Below are 22,865 nucleotides of genomic sequence, written 5' to 3'. Positions count from 1 at the left end.
GAATCAGCACGGGGGCCGAGATAAAGCACTTCTTGAGAGTCTCAAAGGCCTGGACGGCCTCAGGGGGCCAATGGAGGACATCGGCACCCTTGCGGGTAAGGTCCGTAAGAGGCTTAGCGACGACCGAGAAGTTGGCAATAAATCTCCTGTAATAGTTGGCGAACCCTAAAAAACACTGTAACGCCTTAAGGGAGGCAGGTTGGACCCATTCCGCCACAGCTTGAACCTTGGCAGGGTCCATGCGGAATTCATGAGGAGTGAGGATTTGCCCTAAAAATGGTATCTCCTGTACCCCAAAGACACATTTTTCAGTCTTAGCAAACAGATTATTCTCCCGAAGGACCTGGAGCACCTTCCTGACATGCTCCACGTGGGAGGACCAGTCCTTGGAAAACACCAGTATGTCATCAAGGTACACAACAAGAAAATTACCCAGGTACTCTCTCAGGATTTCATTAATAAAATTCTGGAAGACAGCAGGGGCATTACACAACCCAAAGGGCATGACCAGGTATTCGAAATGACCCTCGGGTGTGTTGAACGCAGTTTTCCACTCATCCCCCTCTTTGATGCGGATAAGGTTATATGCCCCCCGTAGATCGAACTTAGAAAACCATTGGGCTCCCTGAACCTGATTGAAAAGATCCGGAATCAAAGGAAGTGGGTACTGGTTCCTTACGGTGACCTTGTTCAGGTTACGATAATCAATGCACGGCCTAAGACCACCATCCTTCTTCCCCACGAAGAAGAAGCCAGCACCTACAGGAGAAGTCGAGGGGCGAATGAAACCCTTGGCCAGGCATTCTTGGATATACACCCTCATCGCTTCACGTTCAGGACATGAAAGATTAAATATCCTACCCTTAGGAAGCTTGGCACCAGGCACCAAATCGATAGCGCAATCGTAATCTCTATGGGGGGGCAACACCTCGGAGGCCTCCTTAGAAAACACATCGGCGAAGTCCTGAACAAACTCAGGAAGCGTGTTCACCTCCTCCCGGGGAGAAATAGAGTTAACAGAAAGACATGACATAAGACATTCATTACCCCATTTGGTGAGATCCCCAGTATTCCAATCAAATGTGGGATTATGCAACTGCAACCAGGGAAGACCTAATACCAGATCAGACGATAATCCCTGCATCACCAGTACAGAGCACTGCTCCAAATGCATGGAGCCAACCAGGAGTTCAAAAACAGGAGTATGCTGAGTAAAATAACCATTAGCAAGGGGAGTGGAGTCGATTCCTACTACAGGGATAGGATAAGGTAAATCAATACAAGGCATCTTTAGAGACATAGCAAATTCCACAGACATGATATTAGCAGATGAGCCAGAATCCACGAAAGCACTGCCCGTGGCAGACCGGCCAGCAAACGAGACCTGAAAGGGAAGCAAAATTTTATTGCGTTTCACATTAACGGGAAATACCTGTGCGCCCAAGTGACCTCCCCGATGATCACTTAGGCGCGGAAGTTTTCCGGCTTCTTATTCTTGCGCCTGGGACAGGTGTTCAGTAGATGCTTGTCGTCCCCACAGTAGAAGCAGAGACCATTCATTCTGCGAAACTCCCTACGTTGTCGAGGGGACATGGAGGCCCCGAGTTGCATAGGTACCTCCGAGTCCTCCGTGGAGGGGCGAGGAGACGGGACCTCGGGGGGGATCGCAGAAAAGTCAGAGGGGAGCACACTGAAGCGTTCTAGCTGACGTTCCCTGAGACGTCGGTCAAGTCGTACTGCTAGGGCCATAACCTGGTCAAGGGAGTCAGGCGAGGGGTAGCTAACAAGCAGATCCTTCAGGGCGTCAGATAATCCTAACCTAAACTGGCACCTTAGGGCCGGATCGTTCCACTGAGAAGCTACGCACCACTTCCTAAAATCAGAACAGTATTCCTCCACCGGTCTCCTACCCTGACGTAAGGTCACCAGCTGACTCTCGGCTAAAGCAGTCCTGTCAGTCTCGTCGTAAATGAGTCCGAGGGCAGAGAAAAAACGATCAACAGACGAAAGTTCAGGGGCGTCAGGAGCCAAGGAGAAGGCCCACTCTTGGGGCCCTTCCTGGAGTCGGGATATGATGATACCCACCCGCTGGTTCTCGGAACCTGAGGAGTGGGGCTTTAGGCGGAAATACAGTCTGCAACTCTCCCGGAAGGAGAGAAACGTCTTACGGTCCCCTGAAAACCGGTCAGGTAGCTTGAGGTCGGGTTCTAGAGGTGAGGTGAGGGGTACTACTAAAGCAGCGTCACCCTGATTGACCCTTTGGGCCAGGGCCTGGACCTGTAGGGAGAGGCCCTGCATCTGCTGGGTCAGGGTCTCAAGGGGGTCCATGATAGCGTCAACGTAGGAGAAATGGTAGACTAGGTAAGGGCTTGTAATTATGTAATGGCAGGAAGGAGGTGAAGGGAAAGTGAGCCCTAATCTACCCACCGCCCTGTCCCTGCCTACTTGCAACGACCCGCCCTAGGCGACGAGGTACAACTGGGCGACGGTCCCTACGCTGGCTAAGTGCACAGGAAGACAAACAGGGAACACGCAAGGGAAGGGGCAGTAGCCACGGAACGCCACGAGGAAACGGGGCGGCGAACGAACAGTCAGGACCAGGACGAAGTGAGTACACCCGAGCGGGCACGGAGACAGAAGAAAGCCAGGGGCAAAGCAAAGCAGGTCAAGCAGAACTGCAGCAAGGCAGAAGCACGGCAGAAGCAGGCTGGAGTGGGGCCAGGAATCCAAAAGAATTACAAGCACTGAGGGAGAGCACAGGGCAGGTAATAAAGGGCAGGGGGCGGAGCTAACTCCGACAGACCAGGCCGCGATAGGCTCTCCCACTCCTGAGCCTGCCACCCTGGTTGGTGGGAGATGGTGTCAGTCGAACAGGTCTGGCCTCAGGTGTGGATTGATTAATCCCAGGAGTATAGCTAGATGAAGTACCTGGCAGATCCCTAACACCTGCGGTAGTGACTGCGATAAGAAATAACTCTGATCACTACTGTTTAACCCCTAAGATGCCATGATCAACAGACAGCGCAGTATCTAAGCAATCAAAACAAAGGGAGGGGGCTCTTTGTCTCGCCATCGCCAATAGTTAAATATAACAATCAAGGATCTAAGGAGGGCCCCATAGCTGCCATATGAAGTTGCCTTTTAGGGCGTTTGTTAGGCTTGGTCTAATGGGTGCCTGTCAGTTTGTTTTTTACTGACTTGCACTAATGCAATGGAATACAGAGGTATTCCAATGCATTATTTGTTAAAAGTAAAAATCATATGTAAAAGTCCCCTAGTGAGACAAAAAAAAGGTAAGTACAGTTTTATAAAGTGATTTAAAAAAAAAAAAAAGACATACAAATACAATAAAGAAAAAACACATATATATTCAACATCCCCGTAACCAAAATCAAGGGGGCCTAGATGCCTTTCTTTCCTAATATGGGGAATTGGCATCCGTTTCATAGGGGTTTTTGCCTTCATCTAGATCAGCAAGGTAGGATTACAGGTTGACGTTTATGTATCTGTATCTTTTTTTCAACCTTAACAACAATGTAACTATCTAATAAAGTTAACAGATTATTTATACCACATGGTAAACAACATTGAAAGAAAACAAGAAAAAAAACAATGGTGTAATTGCTGTTTTTTTGCATTACCCTTTAAAACATTTTAACTAAAGTTAAATGCTAAGATATATGTAGCCCTAAAATGGTGCTATTAAATAATACAGCTCAACCCACAAAAGTTATGGCATCAGAACGCAGTGAGGTAAAACTAAAATATTCACTGAGTCATCAACGCCAAAATTGGCTGTGTCCTCAAAGGGGTTTTCTGGTCCTTAAAAATTGTGTGCAGATGGTGTAACTGCAGTAAGATTAGTCACTTATTAATGTGCTATCTGTAGCTGAAATGTCTCTGTAAGACAGTCTCACATACAGTCACATGACCATGCTCCTGGTATTTACAGTCCTGGCCATGTTCCTTGTGTGACATCCCATACACTAGACACGTGGTTATCTTCCCCCTTCCTGTAGTGCGGGACATCATGCATCACATGCCTCCAATCTTCACTGCTTCCTGCTCTCCCCCTCACTCCCTGTCTCTAGAGATCTTTCACATGCTGGGCAGCAGAACTCTGTCTCAGTAGCAGAGTAATTACAGCACAATATAACACCTTGTAATAGAGGGTCATGCACGCAGCTGTAAATATAGGCAATGTCTGTGAGAGGAGAGGGGAATCATGGGAACTGTAGTCCTTTACATGGTAATACCGCCCACAGAAACCCCCGGCAGCATCAAAACAGGGATGCTGTACAGAAATGGGTAAAATAATGACAATGAGAAATTACTAATCCTGAGCTATGGTGGCATCACCTGGTGAGCATTTAGACACATATACTGTAGGATCTGTTCTGTATTTTTTTTATGCTCGAAAACTTCTCACAGCTTAGGCCAACAACAAAACATTTCTAGTGTTTTCACATATGAATTTGGATCCTTATAATTTAACAATTTGGCAATTACATGTTTTTAAAATTGGGTTTGTGTGTACTTTGTGTATATTCTATTTCATCAGATATAGAACAAACATATAGGATATAGGGACGTGAGATACATTTCACAATTTCATCAACTAGTGCTTAAAAAAAAAAGCTGTAACATGCTGAGTATTAGTGGATAGATTCATATTGTTTTTTAATGTGTTAGTTGTACATTTTTAAACAAACAGCATAAAACATTACAGCCGTTTTTTATGCATCAGGTGTTCTTTGATACGTTTTTTTTACGGCTGTTTTTTTAGCTGTTTTTCTATTGACCCAATGAAAAACGGCTCCAAAAACGTCTCAAGAAGTAACATTCACTTCTATTTTATGGGGCTTTTTTTACACGTCGTTTTTACAAACGGCTCGTAAAAAAATGCCCTGTGGGAATGGAATGCTGTTTTTCCCATTGAAATCAATGGGCAGATGTTTGGAGGCGTTCAACCTCCGTATATTTAGCCATTTTTCAGGGCGTTTACGGCCCGAAAATTGGCTGAAAATAGACCGTGTGAACATACCCATACAGCTACACCCCTGATGTCACACCACCAGAAGAATGAATGAAAAAAATCTCAAAATGACTCCTTGGTCTTCACATTGATGTGATTAATAAAGTTTAGTAGACTTCCCATTTTACCTATTGCAACTTAGTGAAATATGAATTTCTATAGACTTAGACCAGCACTATATAGAATATTCTAAAAAAAAAAACAAAGCAAGCTGACAGCTAGACTATATCTGTAAGACGGCAAGAGTAAAAGGTCATATGGTTATATTGTTGATTAACAAACTTTACTGATACCTAAATAAATGCCAACACAGTGATTATAAGCTCCGTGCAGACATTCTGTGTGACTGACTACATTAGATTGGATTTCTGGACAGCTGAGCCGACTGATGAGCGGAGCTGAAGGCAATTACATAAAGTGATCTGACTGAAGAGATATACACTTCATCCAAAATGCCATACTCCACATACTGCCTGCCATTAATTCTCTTCTCAGGTTCAAATTATTTGCAATAGTTGGCAAGTCACTTTGACTTAATTATAGTAATGATGTATATTATGAATTTGGCATTTTACACAATTATGCAGACACTGTTTATTAAATCATCCCCTTCCTTTGGCCTTTTTTCCTGTTTTATTGTGGTCAGTCTCTATAAAGTGATCTACTGTGGATTCATTTGCACTTAATAAACATAAAATATTGTTTAGCTATTCACCACCTTCAAGTCAGGACTTAATAGAGGGCCCCTTAGGCGGTAAATGCAGTTTTGAGTCTTTAAACCTCTATCAGCACTGGACTTTGGAGGTTTTTTTATACCCTTGTCTAAACTATTGAAGTTGCATGAGGACCATAAGTTAATAGCTATTTTTAAACCCATGCACTATATTACCTTGAAGTCTGGACTTCTGAACTCTGAGTTCAGGATATTAACATTGTTTATTTCAAACCATTTCCATGTAGCTGTGACTTTATGGTTGGTGTCATGGTCCTGTTAGAATATAAATCTTCTCCCAAGTCAGAGTTCTCTTGCAGACTGCAGCATGTTTTCCTTGATTTTGCTGCTTGTTTTAGAGAAGCATCCATCGTTTTCTCTCTAGATCTCTGATGGAGTCTTGATGGTACATAAGACAAGGGCTAGGGTAGTCTACAAATATTTTCCTTTTGATCTCCCTGTTGGTAGAAGGTTGATAAAAAGGAGGCAAGGAGAGTCTGTTTAGTGGTCGGTTATGACCAGATAAATGGCAAATTATAGGAATTTTACAGTCCCTCTTTATTACATTATATTTAATACCGTAATATCGTTAATGTCTTTAAAGGGGTTATATGGGTTTTTATATCCTTCGGAAAGGCCATCAATATTAGATCGGTGGGGGTCTGACTCTTCGCACCCCTGACGATCAGCTGTTTGAAGCGCAGCAGCCACTTCATTGTTCATATGGTTCTCCTTCTCGTTCACACTTGCACGCGCCGTTACAATTGTAGCGGCTGTGCAAGGTATCGCACCACTGTCCCATTCACGTACAAGCGCCGCGGCCCATTCAAACAGCTGGTTGGTGGGGGTGCTGAGAGTCAGACCCCCACCAATCTAATATTGTTGGCCTATCCTAACGATAGGCCATTGATTTTAAAAACCCAATTCCCCTTTAATATGAACAGATACAAAATTATGGTCAAACATATACAAATTGTAATACTTGCACCTACACAAAGCTTGTGGTCTAATACCATGTCAGAGCTTGGCTAATATATTGTCTAATTATATTTTGTGCAATTTGTACATAATACACATAATCAATGTAATCATAATATCATTGATTAAACTTTCCCAAGCACAAGTAAATATCTTTAATAAACATAAAGTCAAGCTGCAAAATTAAATTGTTGTTACAAATAGATTTTCCCATATCAGCAATACACATGCACTCCCCTGGAATCTTTTACATAGGTCAGATCATGTGCACAGAAACATTATGAAGATTAAGGCTGATAGGACATTTGGGATGAGCAACTCTGTGAAATAGACTTTAATAAAAACATTAAAGCACATAAGCCTATATTGAATCCCATGTGAATGATAGTCTCAATCTTACTCTTTATAGCGTCATTTGTTATACATGACATACTTTTATACCCCGGCAACTAAGAGTATAGAACAAATTAGGATATCCAGCTGTACTTTTATAAGAACTATAGTTGGCCTAAAGATTTCAGATTTTGAAGTTTAGATGATACAAATTCTTAAAATAGAATGCAACCATGAACAATGCTCAGTTCCTGCTATCAAAAATAATTTGACATTATGGTAAATTGTAAACCACCAATTACTAACTGAAAGCAGCTCAGATTTGACATTTTTAATTTTTGCATTCAAATAAGTCTAGGTTCACATGGGTTTGGCACAATGTTCCGTGTATACAGGGGTGAGATTCAATAGTCTGTTTGGCTGAATAAAATATGTGTGCGGTGTGCCTGGGTTGTAGCGCACCATAGAAAATTATCCTTAACCCCTTCAGGACTGAGCCTGTTTTGGCCTTCAGGACGAAGCTAATTTTTTCAAATCTTACTTTATGTGGAAATAACTTTGGAATGCTTTTACCTATTCAAGTGACTCTGAGATCGTTTTCTCGTGACATATTGTAGTTTATGTTAGTGAAAAAATTTGGCCGATAAGGTCAATATTTATTTGTGAAAAAAAACAAGATTTAGAGAAAATTTCCAAAAATTAGCATTTTTCTAAATTTAAATGTATCTGCTTGTAAAACAGATAGTAATACCACACAAAATACTTACTACCGTATTTTCCGGACTATAAGGCGCACATAAAATGCTGAGAATTTCTCAGAAATAGAAAGTGCGCCTTATAATCCGGTGCGCCTTATATATGAACCCGACAGTAAAGAGAGGGGTTCATACAGGATCCTTTACCTCTATCGTGGGCGGCAGGGGTCGGCGGCGGCATACCACAGCACACACCATGCTCCTCCCCTCAGTCTCCAGTGTCATCCGAGCTTTCAGGAAGGCTGGAATCACCACTGAAGAGCCTAGCAGCAGCAACGAGACCGACTCGGATAATGAAGAGGAGGACCCCATGCTTGATGCCGAAATCGCCCAACTGTTCAACTCCGACACTGAAGATGACGGATTTGATGGATTTCTGGTGGAGGAATGAACTGAAAAAGTACGGTAAGGGTATGTGCACACACACTAATTACGTCCGTAATTGACGGACGTATTTCGGCCGCAAGTCCCGGACCGAACAGTGCAAGGAGCCGGGCTCCTAGCATCATACTTATGTACGATGCTAGAAGTCCCTGCCTCGCTGCAGGACAACTGTCCCGTACTGTAAACATGATTATACTACGGGACAGTTGTCCTGCAGCAAGGCAGGGACTCCTAGCGTCGTACATAAGTATGATGCTAGGAGCCCGGCTCCTTGCACTGTGTTCGGTCCGGGACTTGCGGCCGAAATACGTCCGTCAATTACGGACGTAATTAGTGTGTGTGCACATACCCTAAACGTTTTGATTTGCAATTACAGCTGAACCAGTTGCAAGTTATTGTTAAAAAGTGTAATAAATTTTGACTTGCAGTCTGAGCAATGGTTTATTTAACGGTAATGTGCTGCGCCTTATAATCCAGTGCGCCTTATATATGAAACATGATTGCTTATAAGGCGCTCATAGAAAGTGCGCCTTATAATCCGGTGCGCCTTATAGTCCGGAAAATACGGTAGTTTATATTTCCCATATGTCTGCTTTATGTTAGCCTCGTTTCTTGAACATTTTTTTATTTTTCTAGGACGTTACAAGGCTTAGAACTTTAGCAGCAATGTTTCATATTTTCAAGAAAACTTCAAAAGGCAATTTTTTCAGGGATTAGTACTGATGATCGGGTTGTCGCCATAGTACTCCTGCTCAGTATGATATTAGAACGTCCCCATAAATCACCCCATTTTGAAAACTGCACCCTTCAATGTATTCAAAACAGCATTCAGAAAGTGTTTTAACCCTTTAGACGTTTAACAGGAATTAAAGCAAAGTAGAGGTGAAATTTACAAATTTCATTTTTTTTGGCCAAAATTAATTTGTAATACATTTTTTCTGTACCACAGGAGGTTTTACCCAAGAAATATCCCACATGTGGCCCTAGTGCGGTAATGGACTGAAACAACAGCCTAAGAAGCAAAGCAGCACCTAGTGGATTTTGGGGCCTCCTTTTTTTAAGAATATATTTAAGGCACCATGTCAGGTTTGAATAGCCAAAACTGAATAGCTTGTGGTGCCAAAACAGTGGAAACCCCCCAAAAGTGACACTATTTTGGAAACTTAATAAATTTATCTAGGGGTATAGTTAGCATTTTGAATTCACAGTTTTGTTTTTTTTGCAAAATTTATTTGAATATGCGAAGATGAAAATCTATTTTTTTTGTGAAAAATGTAGAATTTTTTAATTTTTACAAGAAATAAAGGAGAAAAAACACCCCAACATTTGTAAAGCAACTTCTCTTGATTACAGCAATACCCCATATGTGGTAATAAATTGCTATTTGGACCCACAGCAGGGCACATAAGAGAAGGAGCACCATTTGGATTTCTGATTTTGATGTAATAGTTTTCAGTGCCATGTCATGTTTGCAATGCACTGGAGGCACCAAAACAGTGGAAACCCGCCAAAAGTGACCCCATTTTGGAAACTACACCCCCTAAAGGAATTTTTCTAGGGGTATAGTTGTTTTGCTGAATTGATCGTAATTAGTTACACCGTTACTCCCGGGTGTCAGCTGTAATACACAGCTGACACCCGCAGCGTATGGCGCAGGCTCAGCGCGTGAGCCCGCTCCATACATCACCCCCCACACCACGACATGCTATTAAGTTGTAGTCCACGAAGCGGTTAATTTTCCACTGATATGCCATTTTAGTGCACTTTATGTTATGGCCAGTTTGTGCCACTGAAGACAAATACCCCATAAAATATTAACCGGGTTCTACCGGGTATGGCGATGCCATATCTGTGGACGTAAACGGCTGTTGCACGCGCTGTAGTGCTCAGAAGAGAGGGTGCGGCATTTGGCTTTTGGAGCGCAGATTTTGCTTGGTAGTAGTTCTGTTTGGCCTTTTACTGGTATCTCAGTTTATAATATGGGGGCCATATGTAAGCTGTGCGGAGTACATGATGGCATAGTAAGAGGGTATAATAATGGGGTAAATAAATAATAATCCGCAGATGTGGAGCCAGTGTCGCACTGATAAATGGTGCCCAATCTGTAGTTTTCATTGGTACCATTTTGGGGTACATGGGTTTTTTTTTATCACTTTTTATTACACCAAAAACCATCAATTCTGACAATGTTTTCTATTCTTTTTTTTTTTACGGCGTTCACCCTGGGCTATAAATGACAATTTAACTTTATTCTGCAGGTCGATATGATTACGGCGATACTATAGGTATACTGTTTTTTTTATGTTTTGCAGTGTTCACTTATTTCTAGAAAAAAATATTTTTTGTGTCACCATATTCTGAGAGACAGAACTTTTTTATTTTTCAGTCAAAAAAGCTGAGTAAGGGCTTGTTTTTTGCGGGAAGGTTTGTAGTTTTTATTGGTTTATTTTTGGGTACATGCAACTTTTTGATCACTTTTTATTCTATATTTTGGTAAGAGTAGTGACCAAAAAATTGTGATTATAGCATTGTTTTTTTACTTATTTTTTTTGTGTTGTTCACCGTGCAGGAAAAATAATATTATAGTTTTATAGTTTGGGTCGTTATGAACGCATTGATACCAAATATGTGTACTTTTTTAACGTGTTAATTTTTTTCCTATAATAAAAGACATTATAAAAAAAAGCATTTTTTGTTTATGTTTTTATTTTTACACATTTATGTTTATGTTATGTTTTGTTTTTTATTTTTACACTTTTTTAAAACATTTTTAATATTTTTTTTTTTTTATTTGTCTCACTAGGGGACATGAAGACTTGCAGCACTGATCGCTGCTAGAATACATTACACTACCTACATAGTGTAATGTATTCTAACTGTCATTGTGACGTGACAGTCACTCTGACGGGAAGCCTATGAGGACCAGCCTCCGGCTGGTCCTCATAGGCTTCCGTACATGGCAGACCGGAGGCCATTGTTTGGCCCCCGGTTGCCATGAAAACCATCCAGAGCCCCTGCAAATGCATGTAGGGGCTGCTGATCTGCTCTAAACCTCTTAAATACGGCGATCACATTGGACTGCCGCATCTAAGCGGTTGATTGCCTAAATCAGCGGCAATGGGCCACTGATCGGCAACACGGAGAGCAGGGCAGACACCCTGCACAGTTAACGCCGCTGCGGTGTAGCGCTGTGCGGCAGTTAACTGTTAAAGCACTGACGTGACTGCACGCCCAGATGCGCAAAGTTACTGCTCACCTGGACGTGCATTTACGCCCAGGTGTGCAAAGGCGTTAAAGAGGCTCTGTCACCAGTTTATAACTTCCCTATCTCCTATCTAATCTAATAGGCGCTTTGCTGTAGATAACTACTGTTTTGTTTTTATTATTGACCAAGTTCTGAAAATTTTTCGATTTATGCGAATTTTTTCTAAATGGCCAACTTTTTTCTATTTATCAAGTGGGCGTGGTATAGAAAAGTATATAACGCTGACCAATCAGCATCATACACTTCTCTTCATTCCAGCCCAGCTGGAATTCACAGCACAGCGTGATCTTGCAAGATCCCACTGTGACGTTACTTCCTCCCACAAGTCCTTCACCGTAGCGACAGAAGACTGAACAGACATCGCCTCCAGCCGTGCCAGGACATTTATCCGAATCCGCAGCAGCTGGAGGCGATGTTTTTTCAGTCTTCTGTTTCTCCGGTGAAGGACCTGGGGGAGGAAGTGACGTCACGAGATCATGCTGTTCTGTGTTAGGTAGGAGATAGGGAAGTGTTAAACTGGTGACAGGGCTTCTTTAAACTAATAATCAAATAAAACAAATATAATATATATATTAATGTAAAAACTAAATATATACCATGTGGGGCACGGCAAATCTCGAGGCTCTTTGCAATACCTCCTTAATACACTAGTTTTGAGTATAGAGTATCACATTCATGACACTTAGCCCATAAACATGGTGTCCATATAAGCTTATTTAGGGGCATTTATATAGGGATGCCAAGGTTGTAATCGCAGCTGGTGCCTGAGGGGTCCCAAGAGCCTGTCTGCCACATAAGGGAATACGACTGTTTATTCTTACCACTGTGACACAATTGTGTGTATTATTTTTGTATTATGACGCTGTGTTTATTATCCCTGAGCTGTAACAACGCTGTGGTCCTTAGCCATTAGCTGTGTCCTCCCTATAGGTATTATATCTGTTCTGTGATATTTTCCCTATTCTGTCACATTACTGTGTGCTTATAATTCCTGTACCTTGACATCACTGTGTACAATAACATTGCCTATAACCTTACAATGTTTATTATCCATTTACTGTGTTATCACTGTTTGTTATTCCTGTTTTGTGACATCACTTAGTGAATTATCCGTGTATTGTGATATACAGTGACAATGATTACTGTACTGTGATATAACTGTGACTATTATTCCTGAGCTGTTACTTCACTTTGGCCATTACCAATGTACCGTGACATCACTGCGTTTATTATACCTGTACTGTTACATCAATGTTTTTAATATACTGTGATATCGCTTGGATTATTTTCCCTGTACTGAACCATCACTGTGATTAATATACCTGTGCTGAAACATCACTGTGCTTATTATACCTGAACTGTGACATCACTGTTTATTACCTCTGTACTGTGACGTCACTGTGTTTATAGGATTTCATAGCGTTGGCGCCCGTTCTGGATATGGGAGATATGAAGACGATCCGTGTGCTCTGTCTCTTACTGAAGAGTTATGAGCACATGGCAGCATAGACTTTGCACAGTCCATTTTGATGCTAGAAGCCAAATCGGTAATACAAGTGATTTAGAAAAACAATTAGGGTATGTGCACACATAGTGACCAAAAACGTCTGAAAATACGGAGCTGTTTTCAAGGGAAAACAGCCCCTGATTTTCAGACGTTTTTTGAGCAACTCGCGTTTTTCGCGCCGTTTTTCGCGTCGTTTTCGCGTTTTTTTTACGTCTGTTTTTGGAGCTGTTTTCATTGGAGTCTGGGTATGTGCACACACACTAATTACGTCCGTAATTGACGGACGTATTTCGGCTGCAAGTACCGGACCGAACACAGTGCAGGGAGCCGGGCTCCTAGCATCATAGTTATATACGATGCTAGGAGTCCCTGCCTCTCTGCAGGACAACTGTCCCGTACTGTAATCATGTTTTCAGTACGGGACAGTAGTTCCACGGAGAGGCAAGGACTCCTAGCATCGTACATAACTATGATGCTAGGAGCCCGGCTCCCTGCAGTGTGTTCGGTCCACTACTTGCGGCCGAAATACGTCCGTCAATTACGGACGTAATTAGTGTGTGTGCACATACCCTCTATGAGAAAACGGCTCCAAAAACGTCCCAAGAAGTGTCCTGCACTTCTTTTGACGAGGCTGTAATTTATACGCGTCGTCTTTTGACAGCTGTCAAACGACGACGCGTAAATGACAGGTCGTCGGCACAGTACGTTGGCAAACCCATTCAAATGAATGGGCAGATGTTTGCCGACGTATTGGAGCCCTATTTTCAGACGTATAACGAGGCATAATACGCCTTGTTTACGTCTGAAAATAGGTTGTGTGAACCCAGCCTCATAGTGAACACTCCTGCACTATAATCGATTTCCATTGAAAGTGGAGGTACACTTTAAGCAGATTGGAAAATATGAAATTCCTTTCACACAATGCTTTTTTTATTTCAATGCTCCTTGTGTTCTTTTTTAAGGGCATAAGCCAACACAATAAGAAAAAAACAGACATAGCGTAAATACTGCGAATTTTCCGCAACTGATCTTTTTTCGGAAAATCTGCAGTATAATACAGTAGCAGCAAAGTGGATGAGATTTGAATAAATCTCATCTACACGCTGTGTAAATGTTGAGCAGAAAAAACTTTCAGAAATTGACCTGTGTGACTGTTTTTTAACCTGCAGCATGTTAATTGTATTTGTGTAATCGCTGCTTGTTTGTGGCGGGTTTTCCCCATTGAATTCAATGGAGAGGTAAAACCTGCAGCAAATAGCAGATGTTTGGCTTTTCGCAGCGGAAAAGCAGCGATTCCGTCGCAAAATACGCAACTCAGAAAAAACATAAATCTTATACCTACCAAGAACTCTGTGTTTCTTTGTCCAGGCCATCCTCCAGGAAAGCTCTGCAGCCAAACTCAGGGTTTAGCGGTCACATGAAATAAAACATCATCCCAGGAGGCCGATCTGCAAGATGAAGGAGGGACACGTCGCCATGACTACGTAAGTATCAAACTTTTTTTTATGTGCAGTTTTCCCCAGCAGACACGCTGTGTGCCTTTACGCAGCGTAGCTGCCAAATGTGAACATAGCCCTACAACAGCACAAAAAAAAACTATGTAATACTTTCAAGAATAACTACTAAGTAGTGTTAGTTAGTCAATTAGTTAGTTAGTTAGGTACGTAGTTAGTCAGTTAGTTAGTTAGTTAGTTAGTTAGTTAGTTAGTTAGTTAGTTAGTTAGTTAGTTAGTTAGTTAGTTAGTTAGTTAGTTAGTTTAGTTTTAGTTTCTGGAACGGGTGGTCATTTTTAACTCAATTTTTTAGTGAGATGATTCTAAGTACACAGCGCAACTTAAAAAAGTTGATAGATTTGAAACTCTTGCTAAAGATCAACTGTTGAACGATTTTTAATTTCCCAGCTCTACGGCTGCTTCAGTGTTCAAGCAGTTTTGAATGTATATCATACAGCAACACATTAAAGTGATTAAAGACCTTTGGTCGCATTTTAATTAATATTGATCCTACAGAGACATATCCATAGATGAACACACTTTACCTGACATCTATTACATTTGTGCCCCACAAGAGGCTAAATTGCTTAACCTCTGTTTACCGAGAAAACAAAGATAATATTGTTACAGGAAGCAGGTTTAACCCATTGATGGCCAAAACACTGACAGCTACAATTCTTTAATCTGTTAAACTATTAAAGTAGGTTTTGCATTGCTTTTTCTTTTTTTTCTTTTTAGATGGATAGGGTCACTAATGTATTTTAAAAACAAAGTCCATGTTTTTTTTTCGGCTTTCAAGTGTACCTGTACTTTTAGAAAACGTTTGACGTGTCATAGTGACATGTCTGGAGTTTTCATTGGTGGGGGTCCGTGCACATAGACCCATCTGATCACTAAAATGAAGCGTCTTTGTGCTTGGACCCTGACCAATAGTCTATGGTCTACGATACTAATGTATTGCAGTATATTGTAATTTTTACAGGCCAGGCCATAGGCTGGGCTTACCAGAAGATGAAGAAAGGCAGTCCGGGGGGCTGTCATTAGGCCCTTGGACTGCCATGACAACGATCGGCATCCCCAATTGCGTCGCAGGGGGGGGGCGATGAGCTGTCACCCCCTCTTTCTAATGCCTCAGCTGCTGTAATCGTAATTGATTGCAGCTTTTAAGTGGTTAAACGGCCAGGGACAGCGCGCTCGCTGTTCCAGGATGTTAGTTCCGGATGTCAGCTGTAATACACAGTTGACACCCTTTCATACCGAGCGGCGTCCAAACATCACTCCCGCACCACGACGTGCTATTACGTCATGGTGTGGGAACAGGTTAATGAACTATATAATATAATGAGAAACTTTCAAAAAATATTTAGTTAGGTGTAAAAGAAAAACAGCAATTCCATAATTTGGGTTTAGTTTTCGGGATGTTCATTGTGTAGCAAAAATGACATGTTGTTAGATCGCTCATGCAATACATTGCAATACTTATGTATTCCCTATTTCTGTGCTCTACTATTAAGCCCTTCTTCTGGCAATGCTTAATAGTAGGAAACAAAAAGCAAACCTGGAGGCCTTCAGTAGTCCTCTGTCTGATTGGAAACCCATGATTTCATGGGGGGGGGGAATCAGGGAAATGAAAGAGCCCTCTTCCTCTGTTGAATCGCTCAGATGCCACGGTTGCTCTGTATAAAACAGCCGGCACCCTACCACGTACGGTGCAGGTTCAGTTCCTGAGCCCGTGACATATTGTGACAGCGCACATCTCATAGACTTGCAGATACTGTAGTATACAAGGAGTCAGAATTAAGATCAGATGACCCTACAATGGCCCAGATCAGAGTGGCATCCCGTGAAATACAGCACCTGGTAAATTTTATATATATATATATATATATATATATATATATATATATGTATATTTCTACATTACACTACATATTGGGAAGTCTGTTTTCTTCAATTCCATTGAACCTTTAAAGGAACACTAAACCTAGAAAGAAATAATAGAAGTAAGCAGGAGATATATTTGCCCCCATTATTTGCCAGTCTGCAGGATTTTATACATGTTCCTAAAAAAAAACAGTGTCCTGCTGAAAACACAGGGGATAGTTTCCTGCTGATCTATTCCATTTTATTGCTATGCAATAGCCAAGGGAGCGGGGGCTTCACAAATATTTTATCCTACTGCAGAGCAGAGTGGGGAAGGCTCCTGCTTCAGACAGTTGTCTTACAGCAAGACACAGGACAGTGAGGAGAAGGACGGAAGGAGGGGAGGAGGGGAGGGGGACATGGCTGATTCCATGGACGGCCATAGAAAATATATCTACATATTTCTCTCTTTTAATTGTAATATGAGGCAAATGAGATCAAAGAAAAGGAGGTGATAGAGGAAAGAAGTGCTGGGATATATTTTTATTGATCTGCATTTTCTATGTTTAGTGTTCCATTAATGAAACGGCGTTGTTGGTGAGCCTGCCATTCCCTTCCCTTCTAGTACACACTTTAAGGGATGCCCAGTGCTTGGCACTGCTACAACAGTGTTACTAATTATTGGCACACATAAGTTTCCAACATGTGCAGCCTAGATTTAAGAGTTGGGCAGAAAGTTCAGCTCTTTTTGTTGCTGTGTCTGAAGTATCCCTATAGCCTAGTGGCCTAAAGAATTAAATTCCTCACAATTGTGCATGGGGCTTTTCATATTTCTACTTTAACTAAAGAAAACAAATTAACTTTTGATAAGTTGAAGGTTTGGGCAGAGAAGTAGCAAATGAGGATTAATATCAATAAACATAAGGTAATGCACTTGGAAAGGGAAAACAAATGTCACCATTCGTTACTAAATGGGAAACCATTGCATAAAACTGACCAGGAAAAGAACTTGGAGATATAAGTGGACAGCAAACTGAAATGAGTTCCAGGTAGCTGCTGCCAAGGCAAATAAAATCATGATATGCAACAAATGAAGCATTGATGCACATAAGTGTTCCTTTATACAAATTACTAGTTAGCCCACATATGGAATATTATATACAGTTTTGGGCACCAGTCTACAAGAAAAAGACAGAAGAGATGTAAATGGAATAGGTGAACTACAATACCCAAAATTGGGGTTATTTAATTTAGAAAAAGTCTTGAGAGTGATGTATGCACTATGTACAAAAATATATCAAAGATTAATACAGAGACCTGTCCAGTGATCTATTTATACCCAAGGACTTTAACTGGAACAAGGGGGTATCCTCTACATCTAGAGAAGAGACATTTTCACAGTCAGCATAGCTGGGCATTCTTTACTGTAAGAGCAGTGAGACTATGGAACTAGTTGTCATGAATAATTCATTAAAATAGTTTAAAGGGGGCCTGATTGCCTTTTTGGAAAGATATAATATCACAAGTTAAATGTACTATAGGTTGTTGATCCAGGGATTTATTCTAAAGTTGGGAAGGATTTTTATTTTCCCTGATACGAGGCAATTAGTTACTACCTCATAGTGGTTGCTTTAACTTTTTCTGGATCAACACTGCAGTATAATAGGTAGAACTAGCTTGACATGTCTTTTTTCAACCTTACTATTTTACTATGCTACTCTAAAACGTCATTATTTCTCATACAACCTTAAACTAACTTGTATAGCATGGAGAAAGAGTCTCTTATACTGTTGATAGAAATTCCTGTGGTCATGTATACCCAAATGTCAGCCACATGAAGTAAAGCGGTTGCTAGTCAACTTGAAGTGAAGCAATGTGCAGAATAAAGTAATGTAAGTGCGAGTTGAAAGAACAACATTTAGGGCTCAGAGCCCTGTACACGGAGCCCATGGGGCAGGCATACAGAGTTACTGTTAAAGCCTCCTGCTCCTCTGCCGCAGTCCTATTACAGTTCCATACAAAATGGAACGTAACATGCCGAGTGCATGAGCCCTTATATTGCAGAGATATGAATATAAGTTTAACGCTGTTTATTGAACTATGATAGTGGAATTGCACTTATAGTTACCGCAGTGTTAAAAAAAAATCTTATTGAAAATAATTGTTTCGCCAATTAATAAAAACCTGCATATGTTTCTGTCTCCAATAAAATGTTTCCACTAGTTTGCAGAACGTGTAAGAACTTAAGTTGTATAAGTGTAGGTAGAGGTCATGAAACTGTGGAAAAGTTCCTCTGCTCCCTGTTAATTAGCTGCACTTGAATCAATGCCAATGCATGTCAGATTGTTTTTACATCATTGCTGGCTTAGGTCCTTTCTTATAAACCCATATAATTGCAAGATAGGAGTTCTAAATAATAAATGTTTCAAGTGACTTGCTGGAGGAATGTATTATTGTATAAGGTACTTAAAACAAAGAGATTATAAGGGTTTTGTGTAAGTAAAATAACCAACATTTATTAATTAAATTGCCTTTAAAAACTGTACACTGTTAACAGCAATAAGAAAGAAGAAAGATTAGAAGTTTCCCAGAATCAACATAAGAAATTGTAACAGATATTATACATGTTTGCTGAGTTATTGAAGATTACATGACATTTTTGAAACAAGTAAAGTCATGAAAGTAATTGGAGTTCCCATCTTTATTAATAATGAATATATAAATACTTTTCTAATTTTCTAAATGGATGTAAATGGGGAAAAGTCCTTATTTGGGGGTGGGAAAAATCTTTTTTGGTTACCAAGACAGGGGTTTTAGAAGGCAGCTCATTTATTTATAAAAAAAAAATGTAAACTGCAAAAGAAAATTTAGAAAAATTAGCATTTTCCTACATTTGAAATCCTATACTTCTAAAATGGATAATGGTACCACACAAATTAGTAAATAAATAAGGTTTTGTATACTTTTTCTTTATGTAGGCATCATTTTTTTTATTTCATTTTATTTTTTACAGGACGTTATAAGGCTTATAAATTTACTAGCAGTTTTTCAAATATTCAACAAAATTTGCAAAACCTATTTTTTTACTCACCACTTCAGTTTTGCAGTGGATTTGAGGGGGTCTATATATTAGAAATCACACATTAGTCACCCCATTTTGAAAATTGTACCCCTCAACATATTCAAAACAGCATTTAGAAAGTTTGTTAACCCTTTAGTTTTTTTTACAGAAATTAAAGAAATGTGGAGGTAAAATTTCCAAATTAAATTTTTTCTAGCAGATTTTCAATTTAATCTATTAATTTCAGTAACGCAGCAAGGGTTAACCGAAAAACACAACTCAATATTTATTACACAGATTCTGCAGTTTTCAAAAATATCCCACATGTGGCCCTAGTGTGCTACTGGACTAAAATGATGGAGCACCTTGTGGATTTTGGGGTCTCCTTTTTATTAGGGTGTTTTCCAGGCACCATTGCATGTTTTTTTTCCAATAATATGTTGTTTTAGCTCAAACTTTTTCATTTTCACAAGAAATCCAGCAGAACATGCACCCCAAAAAATGTTAGCCAATTTCTCATGAGCATGACAATGCCCCATATTTGGTCATAAAGACTGTCTGGGCACACGGCAGCGCTCAGAAGAGAAGGTGCACTTTTAGCTTTTGGAGCGCAGATATGGTTGGAATGGTTTTCTGACGCCATGTCGCATTTGCACCCCCACTGAGGTACCAGTACAATGGAGACCCCCAAAAAGTGACTCCGTTTAGGAAACTACACTTCTTAAGGAATTCATCTGGCCATGTAGTGAGCATTTTGACCACCCCCCCCCCCCCCCAGCTGTTTCAGCGAATTTATTAGGATTGGACTGTAAAAATTAAACATTATTTGTTTTGGCAATAATATGTAGTTTTACCTAAAATTTTTCAATTGGGTCCTCAGCAATATCACATATGTGGTCATAAACTGCTGTTTGGGCACACTGCCAGGCTCGGAAGGACCGCCAATTGGTTTTTGGAGAGCGGCTTTTGCTTGGTTGTAGTTTTGTTTAGGGTTTTACTGGTATTTCAGTTTATAATGTGGGAGCATAGGTAAGTTTAGTGAAGTATATTAGCGCATATTAAGGTGGTATAATAATGGGGTATATAAACAATAAAATTAATTATCCATGGATATTAACGTACGCTTTGAGCCAATGCTTTATGCACAGGTCAGTTTTTTGGGGCAGGTGTCGCACTTATAAAGGGTGTCTGTGGTAATGTACAAAATACCTGCGCTCCAGTATTGCCTAATTTATGACTTCTTCACTAGCCCCATATGCAGCTCAAGACCCTAATATATCATAGTTTCCAACGATGACGTGGGGTTTTAGTTGAGGAACTGATGGACATATAAATTAGTCTGGGCTGTCGATTTGCATCATTGAATTCTGAGAGTCATAACTTTTTATTTTTCCATTGACGGAGCTGTGTGAGGGCTTGATTTTCATGGGACGAGCTGTAGTTTTTATGTATATTATTTTGGGGTACATGCATTTTTTTTTTATCAGTTATTATCAAATTTTTTGGGAGATGAGATAAAAAAAACAGCAATTCTGGCACACTTATTTAGAATTTTTTATGGCATTCGCCGTGCAATATAAACAACATGTTAACTTTATTCTGCGGTTCAATATAATTACGGCGATACCACATTGATATCATTTTTAAATGTTTTACTACTTTTACACATTAAAAACACTGTTTTCTAAATAAAATAATGTTTTGGTATCGCCATATTCTGAGAGAGCTGAATATCAGTATAATCATGCTGCAGATTGTATAAGAGAATACAGTACTGATCGGATGCAGTCACAGACAGTATACATAACAATTAAAGAGGACCTGTTTCCCCTCCTGACATGTCTGTTTTAGTAAAAACTTGTACTGCCCATAATTGATTTTATGGGGCACCTTTTCTTAGAATTCTGTATTGTGCCGTTCCCCTGTTATTCCTCCTAGAAATGCATACAAATTTTTACACCTGGGTGTTACCATTCCCATGGGCTGTGTCCCTTTGAACTCTAACATGGTCCAATTGATGCTGACCATTTTAACAATTGAGTGACAGCTGAAGTCCACAAGATAGCTGTAGCTGTATAGTTAAAATAAATTAGTGCGTTACAAGAAGTTTCCATATGGGCCAGGCCTTATTCATATACTTCCAAGAGATATAACAGAGGAACGTCATAACACAGAGTCCTACAGAAAGATACTCTAATATATATATATATATATATATATATATATATATATATATATATATATATATATATATATATATGCACAGTGGATATAAGAAGCCTACACAAAAAAATCAGTCCTAGATGAATCATTTCAGAACCTGTGTGAGCACCCTCTTATAATTGGAGATGTGGTTGTGTTCAGAATTAGCCAATCACATTTAAACGCATGTTAAATAGTAGTCAATACACAGCTGCCATCATTTAAAGTGATTCTGAGAAACCCCATATAAAGTTCAGATGTTCTATTAGGATTTTCCTGACATTTTTTTGTTGCATGTGACAGCAAAAGCCATGGTACATGAAGAGCTTACAACACATCAAAAGGATCTGATTATTGAAAGGCATCAGTCAGGAGAAGTGTACCAAAGAATTTTCAAGGCATTAGATATACCATGGAACACAGTGCAGACGGTCATCAAGAAGTGGATTACATTTGGCACCAGTGGCGTAGCTATAGGGGTCGCAGCGGTCGCAACTGCGACCGGGCCCCGTAGCTAGGGGGGCCCGCAGGCTCCCCTCACCACACTAGCGCTGCAATGATTGCTCTACATTGCTGGGTCACTGCTGTGGTACAAAAGAGACCCAGTAATGTAGCTTAAAGCATTGGTGGCAGCTCAGCTGTCAGAGAGTCTTTGCGTGGAGGGGGAACAAGAGGGTGGAAAGTGAATGATAGATGAATCCACTCATCTTACGAGACCCAGCCCCGCCCACTGTACTGTCCACCCAATCAGCTCACTTCTTGCTGTCTCCCTCTTCCTCGTGACCTGTTCAGAGGGAAAGGAATGGCTACAGCAAGAAGATGGTGTGCGTGTCTGCTGCTCCCCTGCAGTACGAGCTGCTCTCTGACCCCACAGCAGATGTAAGTAGCAACTAGTAATCCAGCTCTTAACCCCTTCACTGTGTGTATGTATGTCTGTCATGCTGAGCAGTCACACCTCAGGGCTGACAGTTTAGCATAACAGACAAAGTATCTATCTATCTATCTATCTATCTATCTATCTATCTATCTATCTCATATCTATCTATCTATCTCATATCTATCTATCTATCTATCTATCTATCTATCTATCTATCTATCTATCTATCTATCTATCTATCTATCATCTATCTATCTATCTATCTATCTACCTACCTACCTACCTACCTACCTACCTATCTATCTCCTATCTATCTATCTATCTATCTATCTATCTATCTATCTATCTATCTATCTATCTATCTATCTATCTCATATCTATCTATCTATCTATCTATCTA

General features: G+C 40.4%; 1 long non-coding RNA gene across 1 annotated transcript in view; it reads left to right on the top strand.

The window, feature by feature from the left end:
• Window positions 1-12,914: 12,914 nt before the first annotated feature.
• Window positions 12,915-22,865, top strand: part of LOC142656405 (uncharacterized) — a 73,335-nt gene continuing 63,384 nt past the window's right edge. Inside the window, exons 1-2 of the long non-coding RNA XR_012849672.1 lie at window positions 12,915-13,009; window positions 14,338-14,453. This is a non-coding gene — a long non-coding RNA (uncharacterized LOC142656405). The remainder of the gene's footprint in view (window positions 13,010-14,337; window positions 14,454-22,865) is intronic.

This window comes from Rhinoderma darwinii, chromosome 6, assembly GCF_050947455.1.
Source record: "Rhinoderma darwinii isolate aRhiDar2 chromosome 6, aRhiDar2.hap1, whole genome shotgun sequence".
In the NCBI taxonomy this organism is placed as follows: domain Eukaryota; kingdom Metazoa; phylum Chordata; class Amphibia; order Anura; family Rhinodermatidae; genus Rhinoderma; species Rhinoderma darwinii.
Note: the sequence above shows the minus strand (reverse complement) of the source record. Positions and strands in the feature narration are given on the sequence as shown.